Source organism: Oreochromis aureus, linkage group 2 (genome assembly GCF_013358895.1).
Source record: "Oreochromis aureus strain Israel breed Guangdong linkage group 2, ZZ_aureus, whole genome shotgun sequence".
Lineage (NCBI taxonomy): Eukaryota > Metazoa > Chordata > Actinopteri > Cichliformes > Cichlidae > Oreochromis > Oreochromis aureus.
In genome coordinates this window covers 16,084,095-16,096,406 of record NC_052943.1, presented here as the reverse complement: position 1 = coordinate 16,096,406, position 12,312 = coordinate 16,084,095, and the positions used below count along the sequence as shown (strand labels likewise).

Below are 12,312 nucleotides of genomic sequence, written 5' to 3'. Positions count from 1 at the left end.
ACAGCAGAAGAGCACACTAGGTGCCACTCCTGTTAGCTAAAAATATGAAACTGAGGCTACAATTCATCCAGACTCACTGAAATTGGACAAGAGAAGATTGAAAAACGTGACCTGTCTCGATTTCTGCTGACATTCACTTGTTAGTACCAGATTTTGCCATTAACTGGCTGTAGTGGGGGATGTTTTCTTGGCATACTTTGGGTTCCTTGGTATCATCTGATCGTCTTCATTGCTTTGCAAACATCTTCTGGTGGTTGTGTCCAACCAAGCCAAAATCATCTCAAACGTTTTTTCTTATTCTTTTTTTTAAACATGTACTCAAATGGCCTCCACAGTCAACAGATCTAAATCCAATAGAGCACCTTTGGGATATTGTGGAAGAGGAGATTCAAATCATGAATGTACAGCCAACAAATCCTCAGCAGCTGTGTGATGCTATCATGTCAATATGGGAACAAAACAGTTATTTAAGTGAGTAAATGTGGCATAGTCATTGTCGCCAGATGAGCTGCTTTGAGTTTTTTTTAGAGAAAGTTGGTATACAGGCCCTCAAAATGTTGATGTTTTGTTTGAATAATTGACTACATTTAAAAATTAAAAGTTTCAGTACGATAACCTATTACCACCTAATGCTGGATGTGCAATAAATAAGGGAGATTACGTTGACTTTAACTCTGCTGAAGTGTCCTTGAGCAAAACTCTCTTTCCGGTTTCCCCAGCGGTTACAGTTCCTCCTCCCGTCCAGCAGGTGGCAGTGCCGTGATGAGCAGGCGCAAACAGCCCGCGATGTTCAGTAATCCAAGATGTCTGCGCCCTGAAGGATGCTGCTGACGGCGTGAAGGTACAGCACAAGGGACAGGTAAGAGGACAGTGTGGCTTTTCCCGTTTCGTTTGGGTTCAACACGGCGCCGTTTGACCTGCTAATGAGGTTTAAAGCAGAGACGATGTTTGATATGTGTCTGTAGCTTCGTCTGTCCGGTCAGTCTGTGGTCACAAAGTGCTGCTGCTGCTCTGCGTCACGCTCATTTCTGGCTTTTCGGGGTTACAGTTGCCCATCATCGCGTTGTTTGATTTATTAAGATGACAGGATGGAGTCTAAAACGAATACTTTAAAGCACCCGCTAATATTAAAGCATCTGCTCGTTTAACAGCTGTGGACACATCACTGGTCAAAAACTAGATCCTGTAAATCAATGGGAGCCACTTATATCCCGGTATATGTATCAGCTGTCTTTTGTTAAGTGGCAACACTACAAGATATCTAAAGATGTTAGCATATCCAAATGAAGGACCTTGGAAATATCAAGTTTCTTACTTTGAATTTTGCGTAGAAGGTTTGTTTTTTTTTCTTCCTAGATTTCATTTTGTGTGTTTTAAGTGTTTTGGGTAGATGATGATTTTCTGGTGGCAGAAACAGAGGCGTTTACTGGGGTTTATCAATGGGGTTACACGTGGATACCAGGGAGAGACATGGGGGAGCAGTTTTGATACATTGTTTGCAAAACAGTTGGCAATTTGTGAAAATTGGCAATCCAAAAGAGTCTGAAGATGGAATGAAAGTAGACTGAATAAGGTTGCATTTTTGCCCTAATTTCCCAAAGGATCACCAGTTTATAGGAATACAGTAGAATTTTTAATATGTTATTTAATAGAATCATAAATATATATTTAGCAGTGTTAAATTACACCTTCCAATAAATGAATGTGTTCTCACAAACTTAGATTTAATCCATTAAAAGCGTATAGAAGTGGTTGCTGGTTTGTGGAATCCACCATGTTGATCTGACATCTTGAATACAGTGGCTGCGGTGGACATCGCTGTTCTGCCTAATCACGTTTTTTACTTATGTGACTTAAGACCAGCCACATACATAGCATGCCAAAGGCGGAGCAGAAGAGAATTCATGTGCCATAGAGACAAATTTTAAGGTCTGCACCTTGATATTTACAATTTGAAGGATCATAGCCATGTTTTATAGTCTCCGAAGGGGTCGCCTTCTCCAAAAAAAAGTGAAAATGCTAAGGAAAGAGACAAAGCCAGAGGCATCTAGATAAAATGTCATCCTCTTCCTCCTCACCTCAAGCCTATTCTCCTGAACTGAAGTCATGGCTCTAACACACAAAAACCTGCATAAACATGCTTATTTATTCCTGATATTGTCAGCAGATTAGACATGCAACCCGTCTGTCTCCAGCTGTGAGCTGGCTACAACAAAAGTGAGAGCTGGTTATAAGCTAACATTATTCCAGCTAATGTTAGGCCTCCGTCTGATAAACAATTTGATTACATTTTTACATCATATGAGAGTTTATTCACCGAGTGTCCAAGTTCAACAGTGTTAGATCCAGCAGCCAACTAAGAGCTAACAGAGGCAAAAACAGTGGTTCTTACCTGCAGAGAAGTTCAGGAAGTTCCTCAACGACTCACTTCAGTGTCGGTCTTATTAGACAGAAGTGAGCCTCACTGACTCATATCGTGATCCTTTCACAAAGTTTTACAAGCTCGTCTAGAGCAAATAGACATAAACACATATTGACAGCTGAGGTAAACAGCAGACTGGCAGCCTACACTCAGAAATAAATGGCAGATATTGTTGTTTGTCCTAGAGTGACCACCATAGCTACAGTTATGCACGTGGGGAGGGTTAAAAAACAGCATTCATTGGCAGCAATCTACAATCTACTGACGTCTGTTGGTGAGATTTTAAATACCAATTTTAATCTTACTGAAATAAGAGGAAAAAAAAGAATAAAAATATACCTAAAGGAAAACATCCTTGTTCAATCGTCCACATTGTATTACTCAATCATAATTATTGATTCATTAATGTGTCACAGTGTTGCAGCTGGAGTTTAATGTAATTAACTAGATACTGCTAGTTTGCTTTATCTATAACAGTAAAGCATAATCCATTTCTACATTTGCAAAATAAGAAGAAAGTGTACAAGTGAGATGCTGCAGCAGCGTGAAAAGATTGACTGGTTTTGACTTCTTCTGCCATGTGGAGGATTTGTCTGAGGTGCAGAAGAATATTATGGCGAGGTTTGCTTTCGTTGCCATGCCACTGTCTCTCATATCAAACAAGAAGATAGTCCTTCAGAGCGCTTTGGATGAATGTTTCGCAAATCTTTTCCTGCCATGCCCACCTTCAAATGTTCGTGCCCTTCAGCCCCCACAAAATATATCAGTTATTAACAATAAAGAAGGACCCAAATTACATTTCTCCGAGGCAAAAGTTCACACAATAGCTTTCCCAAACTCAGTTATTTAATTTTCCCTACATAAATGATAAATCATAGATATTTAACTTAGTTTCACTCAGTGTTATTCCCCTAGAGTAGCTTAATGTCTCACCAGGGGAAACATCGGTGTAGAGAAACACAGGAAACAAAGTACCCTGGCTGAAATTCATGCCACAGATATTGCTTACAGTGGATGCCCTCTTAGTCTCTTATTCATAAACATGGGACTGAGATTTGCATGTTACAACCCTTCATCAGGAGTGTCTGTCCTATTAAGTGTAATATTCACCCACCCTAATTACGTGAACATCGAAGCCTGCTTGTTTCTTAATCATTTTTGAGTCTGAGTTCATAGCCAGCTTTTGAAAAGGGAATGCACACATGAAGCTAAAAAACAGATAATTACTGCTTCGTTTTAGCAATTATTACAGCACAGTGCTGTGATTAACTGTTAGTGGTTTACACATTCACCCAGCAGGCTGTGGTGACTGTTAATTGCAACTGTGGTTGAAAAGCTAATAAATTATGTGACATTAAAAGCTGTGCTTATGTCCATTTTCACTACCTTCACTCACCTCCTGATATTTGGATGCATAATTCCAGATCATATCTTAACCTAAGAACTTCGATTCAGGTAATGATAAGATTATATTTCCTCTAAACCTGCCTTGCACTAAAATTTAGTTGCGTTAGGACTGAATGTTACTGCAGGCCAGAATATTCAGGTCATGAAAAGCTTTTAAAGGCTTTTTGATCCATTGTATCAGAGGTTTAAATTGGCTCATCGCACTTCCAAGAGTCGTTCAGCCAGAGAGAGGTTCCCCCCCCCCCATCATCTACTGTTTTATATTTTACTTTTAGTAGTTTTTCATGCAGAACAATATAAGATTAAAAAGAATTTTCTCTGGCTGGGTTTAGTGTTTTTTGTCTTTCCTCACCTGGTTGGAACCTGCTGATTGATATTAGAGTCGTACTGTGCTTCCTTTGTCCCTGAAAACTTAAAGGTATTCTCTTTAAATTGCAAAACAAAGTGAAACTCAGCTGTCTGCTGCTTGAGATTAAAGATTGTTTTAAGTAATAAATGACCAATATGTGGTGCGTATCAGCAGTCACTGCAGGTTCCTTGTAGGTATTCAGTCTCTGCTAATTCTGGTCTGTGTTTTTGAGGTCACTAAGCATCCACCCGCTTCTGCTGTTATATATTAATGATACTTCCTCAGTACTGTGACTGTGAGGTCCAGCTGCAGCGGGAGCTCAGACCCAGAGGGGCAGATGGCTTCAGAGTTCAGACTGTTTACTGTCACATTCTGGCTGCTGTCACACTTGGCTTGCAGTTTCTGAAGAATGAATTTTATAATGTCAGAGCTGTGTGTATCCACATGACACCCGGAGATGGCTGAGATGCTTCTCCTGTGTGTAATCATCGAGATGTGTAGCTGTACTACTTCTCCTCCTCCTTCCTCCTCCCGTATTACTTTTCCTCGTTGCGGCGTCCAAAACACGGGGAAGTCTAATGAGGCCACACAAATCACAGATCCTGCCACTTAAACCTACAACATCCTGTTGTGAATTCGAAGATATTAGTTCTAGCTGAACATGCAGTCTAACTCTAGCATGCTTTTTAAGACACCAGTCGGTGGTTTTGATGTGCATTGTGCTTTGATACCAGGAAAAAATGGCTGTGGTGTAGCCATAAAATATAAAACAAGCTCCCCGACTGCAAAATATATCAGCAAATAATGCGGAGTCTGTGCTGTTTTCACTTTTATTAATATATTTCTCAAGTACCCTCTCTGCTGCTGATTCGTCATTGTTGTTGTTTGTTACTTTTTCTAGATTTATTCCAAGTACAAGCAGTTTGTAACACATTCTGTCTTGCCAGTCGAAGATGATGGGGCGAGGGAAATGTAATTCAGAAGAGCCAGTAAAGAAAACTGCCTCCCTGGGATTTGATCACAGGCAAGCAGAGATAATACATGCAGAGTGTTGGAGGGCCGGGAGTCATCACTATTCAAGTACAAGGTCCTGGTTTAAACCTGAGCCACAGTGATGGGCATGTGCTGTTTTAGTAGTCGAGTTCCCTGATATTAAACACGATCATTAAAACAATGCAGATGAGAGCTGCGGCTCATTAACTGTCTCCTTTTTGCATGGTGGTTTCTTATGAGTTTGGCAGGAGATGTCACTCGCTATGTGGCTATTTGACAAAACATGAGCATCTTATTAAATGAGATAGATTTGCTCCATTTAAGCCTCATGAACATCTGTAGGGTAGGATGCTGTTGTTGGACTACATGGCACTGATGTTCCAGTCGATCTAAAGGTGATGGATGGACCAGAGTTTAGGCCTCTGTGCGGACCAGTCAAGTTCTTTCACACAAGACTGGGAAGCCATGTGACTTTCCTGGAGATATTATCTTACTGAAATGATAAGCCACCATATCAATGTAACATACATGTCAGAAAGTTGGGAAAAGGGCAATGAAACACTGGAAAAGCTGTGTAATGTCTTGGTTCCATTTGTTTAACAGCCAAATTTGTTGATTTAGTAACATGATTGGCTACAAAAAGATCATCCCAGATCCCACAGAGATAGAGTATTCAAGAAGTAAAAGTTGAGTAAGGTTTCACCACTTTAAAGAGTGTATGTGTGCAAAAGTTTAACATAAAACAGCAAATCGGCTCTTCAAATGCCTCCCACATGACCATCTCAGATTAGCCTGATGACAAAATTCTCAGGGAAAGATACCTCTTAATAGGATAAATACAAAATATCAGGCCCCTATTGTTATTATTTTAGTGGTAAAAGATATTTCAATATAAATGAAAATGAGAGAGAACCTCATCAAAAATTTTGTATATAATATTAACAGACTTGCTATTTCTAAAAATGCTCATTTGAATTTGGTACACAGTGATCCCGGGGAACTTCACACTGAAGTTGGATGAAAATGAGTTCTTCTCCATATTCAGGCTTTAATATCTGTGAAAGCATTCACCTGATTTAAACTGTTTATTAAAAAAATGCCACGTGGCTTCTTTATGAGAAGCTGTAAATGAAACAGCAGTCCCCTGCATGGAAAGTTGTGATTTCTACAGGCCTCCAAATCTGTTGTCAAAGATCAGACATCTGTAAATTTGGGGGATCCATCATTGTATGCTAACTTGTTCATATTCATAGTCATAGCAGCAGATATTTACCAAACACGTTTGAAGGACCTAGCTCAATTAAATTTTAAGATGGGTAACTGGCTTGGTCAGCAAGTTGCAGCCTCAAGCGGCGGGCTTCAAGATTGCAGTGTTTGTCATATCTGTGTCGGCTATGTTTTTTAACCCTGGAGGTGTATGCTCGGCTATAACTCTATCACATAAAGAAAAAGACATAGAAATAAGCAGAAATGCTGCCTTTTGTGAGCCTGACAGACGGAAAGTGAAAAACAAGAAAATCAAGAGGAGCATCCAGCTTATTATCTGTGATTAGTTCAGACGTGTGGCTATTATTTCTCCACATGGCTGAATTCAAAATAAGCATACACAGTTATGTCCACCTATTTTAGATGCTGGTACAATTGTTTTTTGTAGCTATTATTCATTAATTAGCTATTAATCATCAAGTATGCAAACAATTAAACAATGTCTCTGCCATTTTGAGGTATTAGAAACATTTTTAATGCACCACTCCTATTTTTGGGGAGTCAAAAAGCAACCTTGCAAATGAAAATAGTTATCAATAAATATTGACACTTACTACTATACTTATTTATTTACTTACTTATTAATGCTTAATATTTTGAGAGGAATGCTTTGCAGATATCGTGTGAAGTCAGAAACCAAGGTTTTCTCTTTTGTGGTGCTTTACCAGGCCTTTACTGCAGTTCTTGTTGTGGGTATTTCTGCCTTGAGTTTCTCATCAGTAAGTGAAATTCATTTTGGGTCAGGTTAAGATGAGGTAATTCACTCAGCCGTGGCAGAAATTCTGACCTTCAGAAACCCCTTAGTAGCCTTCACAGTCTGTCAGTCTGTACTGTGAGGCACCATCCATGCATCTTTGCTGCTGTTGGGTGAGTGTAAGCAGAAAGTGTAACTCTATTCGCTTCAGAATTCATCCATCTGTCTCGTGTCACATCATCAATAAAAACTGATGACCTCGTGCTATTGCAAGCCACTAAGATCCATGTAATCTCTACATTATAGTATGATATATCTACCTGCTGGGGAGGTTTTTTCACTAAACTGGATGCTGTGGGTTTTTTTTTTTTTTTTTTTTTTTTTTTTTTTTTTTTTTTAAATCATGGAAAGGATTCCACGATCATCCACTCCTGTTGTTTTTAGTGAGTTCATTCACTAATCTGATGAACCAATGAACCAATCTGTTGATATTCCTCCCTGTTTGATTTGTGTTGCTATTATTGTTGTTGTTATTATGGACTGTGTCACTTCCATAAGATCTCATTTGTGGTTTTACAGCCACAGCATCCAAATATGGCTCAACTCCAGACTGTTCACTGGTTTTTAATTTATGAATAAATAATATACACAGCTCACACCTAAAAAAAACAAAACAAAAACAACAACTTATGAGTGAATGGTACAGCTACATTTCAGGTCCAGAAAACAGCGGATTGGCTGTAATTCCACAGGACCTAATGAAATATTTACATTGAACCCCTTCAATCCAAGCTGGAAGTCTGCACTTTCAGCATGTATCCATCATATATTTGTAACATTATAATGAGATTTGGTTTTATATAAGGCTATTTTCTGTAAAATTCATTTCTTACTGAAATGGAAGTAATGAGTTGTTTATTTCTGAAATGCGCAGCCAAGAGCCCAGAGAGATGAGACCTGCAGGTTCAGGTTTGGGTTAAACCAGGTTGTGCAAGTTCCCTTATTCAGTCTTGAGGGATCATTCAGACTCTTCTTGAGTTCTTCTTTTTATTTGACTGGCCTTTAGCACTTGGCATTCAGCAATCAATAGCTCCAGGGCCGGAGTTTGATGGGATGAATACTAATGTAGTGGAACAGCATTGGCATATGACTGGCTCTCTATAACTTTATATCTGACGTTACCTCTTAATCCTATTGAGAGCGTCCTGTGTGGCACAGTGAATGATGACAGCCCAGTACATTTGTTCTGTTTGGTCACTGCATTAAGCCCATCGATTACAGTTAATCTGTAGCTTCTAATTCATAGCATGGTGCCATCCAAACAGATAGTGTATCCAAGAGTTTCTTACTGCCTGCTGTGAAGGACCTTCCCGTGCAGTTTATTTTGCTGTTAACAGATATTTTGTCGCCTTTTTTCATTCAAGGACACCAGTCGTTTATTGCGGCTCTAATGCAATGCAGACTTTTCTGCATAGATGAGCAGAAACATAAAATTGCTATTATAATTTTAATATGCTTGTGCTTTTTTTCTTCTGGTATCCAGGGACTTCAGCTTGTCTCCAGGGCTTTCCTCCTGTTTATCTTTAATATGCAATAAAATGTTTGACAGCAGAGTTGTGTAGCAGTGGCAGTGGTTATCTTAGAAGTCACATGCACGTGTACCACTGACTCATTGTGAATTTCCCTTATATGAAATGTAAAGGTGATTGTTGCCACTAGATGGACTGCCAAACTAAGAGTTGAATAAAACAACATGTCAGAGGTGTTTTAAAGTCTGCCTAGAAGATAAGAAAGAACTTGGTCCTTTTTATTTGGAATTTCAAAGAATACTAATCATGGTTTCTGCTTGGAAAAAGATGCTGGCAGGTTTTTATCTCTTTAAAGACGTGGAAACAGAAACTGTTTTTTTTTTTCTCTTAAGGCTGACTGATGAGAGCAGAATAAGAATACTTCAGTTTCTGTCAGGGTATGACAAGATTATACTCTCAGGACAGGAAATATCGAGTAATGGATCACGCATTGTAATCTGCTAAACTACAATCCTCCTAATTAGGGCTGGGAATTATCAGCCGAGCTGCAGATACCATGTTATCAAAACACATGAGACACACAAGCAAATCAAGTCGGAGAAAAAAAAAAGAGCTCTGCTAGTTAGAAAATAAGGGTCGTGACATTGATAAAATTCTCAGCTGATAATGACAATGCTTAAATGCAGGTAAAAGATCTTAATAGATGCTGTTTAGCAGGTATAATGTTTATCATTTTAATTAGTGTTTTACCATGCAAAGAATTCCCAAATGAGCTGTGTAGCTGAGGGTGATGTGAATGTCTTTAATTTCCCAGTATTAGTCCATAATTAAAGTACTTGAAATTTTGAGATACACGATTCATTGTGTTAGAGAGAATGTACCAATTTTTTATGACAATCTAGTCAGTATTCATCATGACATTTCACTTAAAACCTCAAATGTCAGATACATGCAGGAAAGACAGGGGGATGGCAACAAATCTGATATAATATTTCATGAAGTGCAAAGTTTTGACCTCCTCGCTGTACTACATCAAAAGTCAGGAGATCAAAAGTCTTTAGGATTTTTCCTGTGGGCATAATGGATATTTGTATCAAATGTCAAGGCAATCCATCCCATAGTTGTCACGACATTTCTTTCAAAATCACAAATGTCAACCTCAGGAAAAGTCAGAGGATCATCAAAGACTTCATTATCTGGGCGCCGTCAACATCTGTACACAATTTAGTGGCAGGCCTTCAAAGAGGTGCCATGCCACCAGTATGGGTAGAAATTATAAATAAAATATGAGAGCAGTAAGTTTACATATAAGTTTCCCATCAGCCATAATTTGACCTTAGTTGCTGGAAAAAACAAAACACTGAGGCGTGTCTATAACTAAGTGTAGATTGGGCGGCTCTAGATGACAGATTACCAGTTTTAAATAAGTGTGGTGATATCTTTGGTTAGGTCTCTTGAACGGTGGTTGAACGTCACACAGGGAGTGTTTCCAAGCAACCTTTTAAACTTTCAATCATTCTTTCATGAAAGGAAATGAGTTAAATATCATCCTACAATCCATAGTGTTGCACCATTTGACAATTATTAAAAACAAACCATAAACATAACAGAAAAATGTTAAACAATAGTTTATTTTCCGTTTCATGTGATAACATGATGATATGTTTTGAACCTTTAACAAGGTCATGTCTTTACAGGACTCTTTGTGGTTTGATGAAAATCCAAGTTCACCCCATGATTCAGTAACTTGTGGAACTACCTTTAGCAGCAATAACTTGACTATTGGTTCTGCAGCCTTTCAATCAGGTTGCGGTCTGGCCTTTGACTGGGCCATAGCAACACCTTGATTCTTACTCAGCCATTCTGTTGTCTATCTGCTGCTGTGTTTGGGATCATTGTCCTGTTGCATGACCCAACTTTGCTGCCAAGCTTTATCTGCCAGAAAGATGGCCTCACATTTGAGTCTAGAACTCTTTCAATGACTTCAACGTACAGGTACTCTGGCTGCAAAACAACCTCAAATCACCATCTCACAACCGCCTGCATGACAGTGAGTATGTGGTGTTTGTGCTGATTTGCTGTAGTTTGAACTTTTCAGATGTGGCGCTGTGCATTATTATCTCCACTTTGGTCTGATCTTTACAAAGGACATTGTTCCAGAAATCTTGTGGTTTGTTCAGATGCAGCTTTGCAAACTTAAGCCATGCTGCCATATTCATTTTAGAGAGAAGACGCTTTCTCCTGACAATCCTTGTTTAGTCTTTTTCTAATTGTTCTGTCATTCATTTTCATATTTAACATGTTAACTGAGGCTTGTAGAGCCTTAGACCTCAGATGTTGTTTTCGGGTTTGTTGGATTTTCTATAAGCATTTCATGGTCTGACCTTGGGTTGAATTTGCTGGGATAGCCACTCCTAGAAAGATTGTGGAATTGTACTAATGTATATCTGAATGCTCCAGACCAGCAATCCTGATCATCCGTTAATCAAGTCAATTTGATTACAACCACCTTGCTGCTTCCCAGCCTTGTAATTTCTGTGTTTTTTTTCACTGGACTGCATAGAGTCCTATGTTCCTATATAGTAGTATATTTTTTTTCATTAGTATAATATAAAATAAATTCTACATGTGTCAGGTTGTGTGCCAATATTTGCTGTGTAGTAGAACTGAGACATTAGTCATTACAAAAATTTATTTGAAATAATATTAAAATTCTCAAACAAAAAAACATTCAACTTAAATATATAAAATATAACTATTTACAGAGAGACGAATCAAAAGGACACAGCTTAAAGTGGAAGAGAAGGAGCTTTGGCTGGACCTGCCTCTTAGAACTAGGTCAGAGCATCATCACCAGGCTCCTGGTTGGTTGTCGCGGCGACTTGAAGCTGGAGTTCAGATTTTTCCAACTCCAGCGGTAGACGCGATACGTGCAAATGCACAAAATGCATTGTTGATGAGGCATTGAGCGTCGTTTACGAAAATTGAATTTCGGCGATTATATTTGAATCAGTGAAATTTTGGCTCAGTCAGAAATATTATAATTCTGATCACTTATCAGTACATATCCATATTTTTATATCTATAAAAACAAAGCTGACACTTGTGGGACTTGATCAAAGGTGTAAGCATCACAGCAGATGCCTTTATGTCAAAGTAACTGAGGATAAAACACAGAAAAACATGAAGGAGATTTTCCTGGCATGGGATTTTATAGTACGTTGGGGTTTTTCCCGGTGGATGAGAGGGTTTGTTCCCTGCGCCTCAGGGTCGGGGAACGGGTCCTGACTGTCATCTGCGCTTATGCACCGAGTGGCAGTTCAGAGTACCCAGCCTTCTTAGAGTCCCTGGGGGGGGTGCTGGAAGGTGCCCCACCTGGAGACTCTGTTGTCCTGCTGGGAGACTTCAATGCTCACGTGGGTAACGACAGCGAGACCTGGAGGGGCGTGATTGGGAGGAACGGCCTCCCTGATCTGAACCCGAGTGGTGTTTTGTTATTGGACTTCTGTGCAAATCACAGTTTGGCCATAACGAACACCTTGTTCGAACATAAGAGTGTCCATAAGTGCACGTGGCACCAGGATGCTCTAGGCCGCAGGTCGATGATCGATTTTGTAATCGTATCACCAGACCTGCGACCATATGTTCTGGA

The 12,312-nt window shown here is 39.3% G+C and overlaps 1 protein-coding gene across 1 annotated transcript in view; it reads left to right on the top strand.

Annotated features, from left to right (window-relative positions):
• The first annotated feature begins 742 nt into the window (after positions 1-742).
• The window catches only part of mrpl11 (mitochondrial ribosomal protein L11), a 65,935-nt gene continuing 54,365 nt past the window's right edge, over positions 743-12,312 (top strand). The window contains exon 1 of the mRNA XM_031745686.2: positions 743-859. The gene's annotated coding sequence lies outside the window, so the exon portion shown is untranslated. The remainder of the gene's footprint in view (positions 860-12,312) is intronic.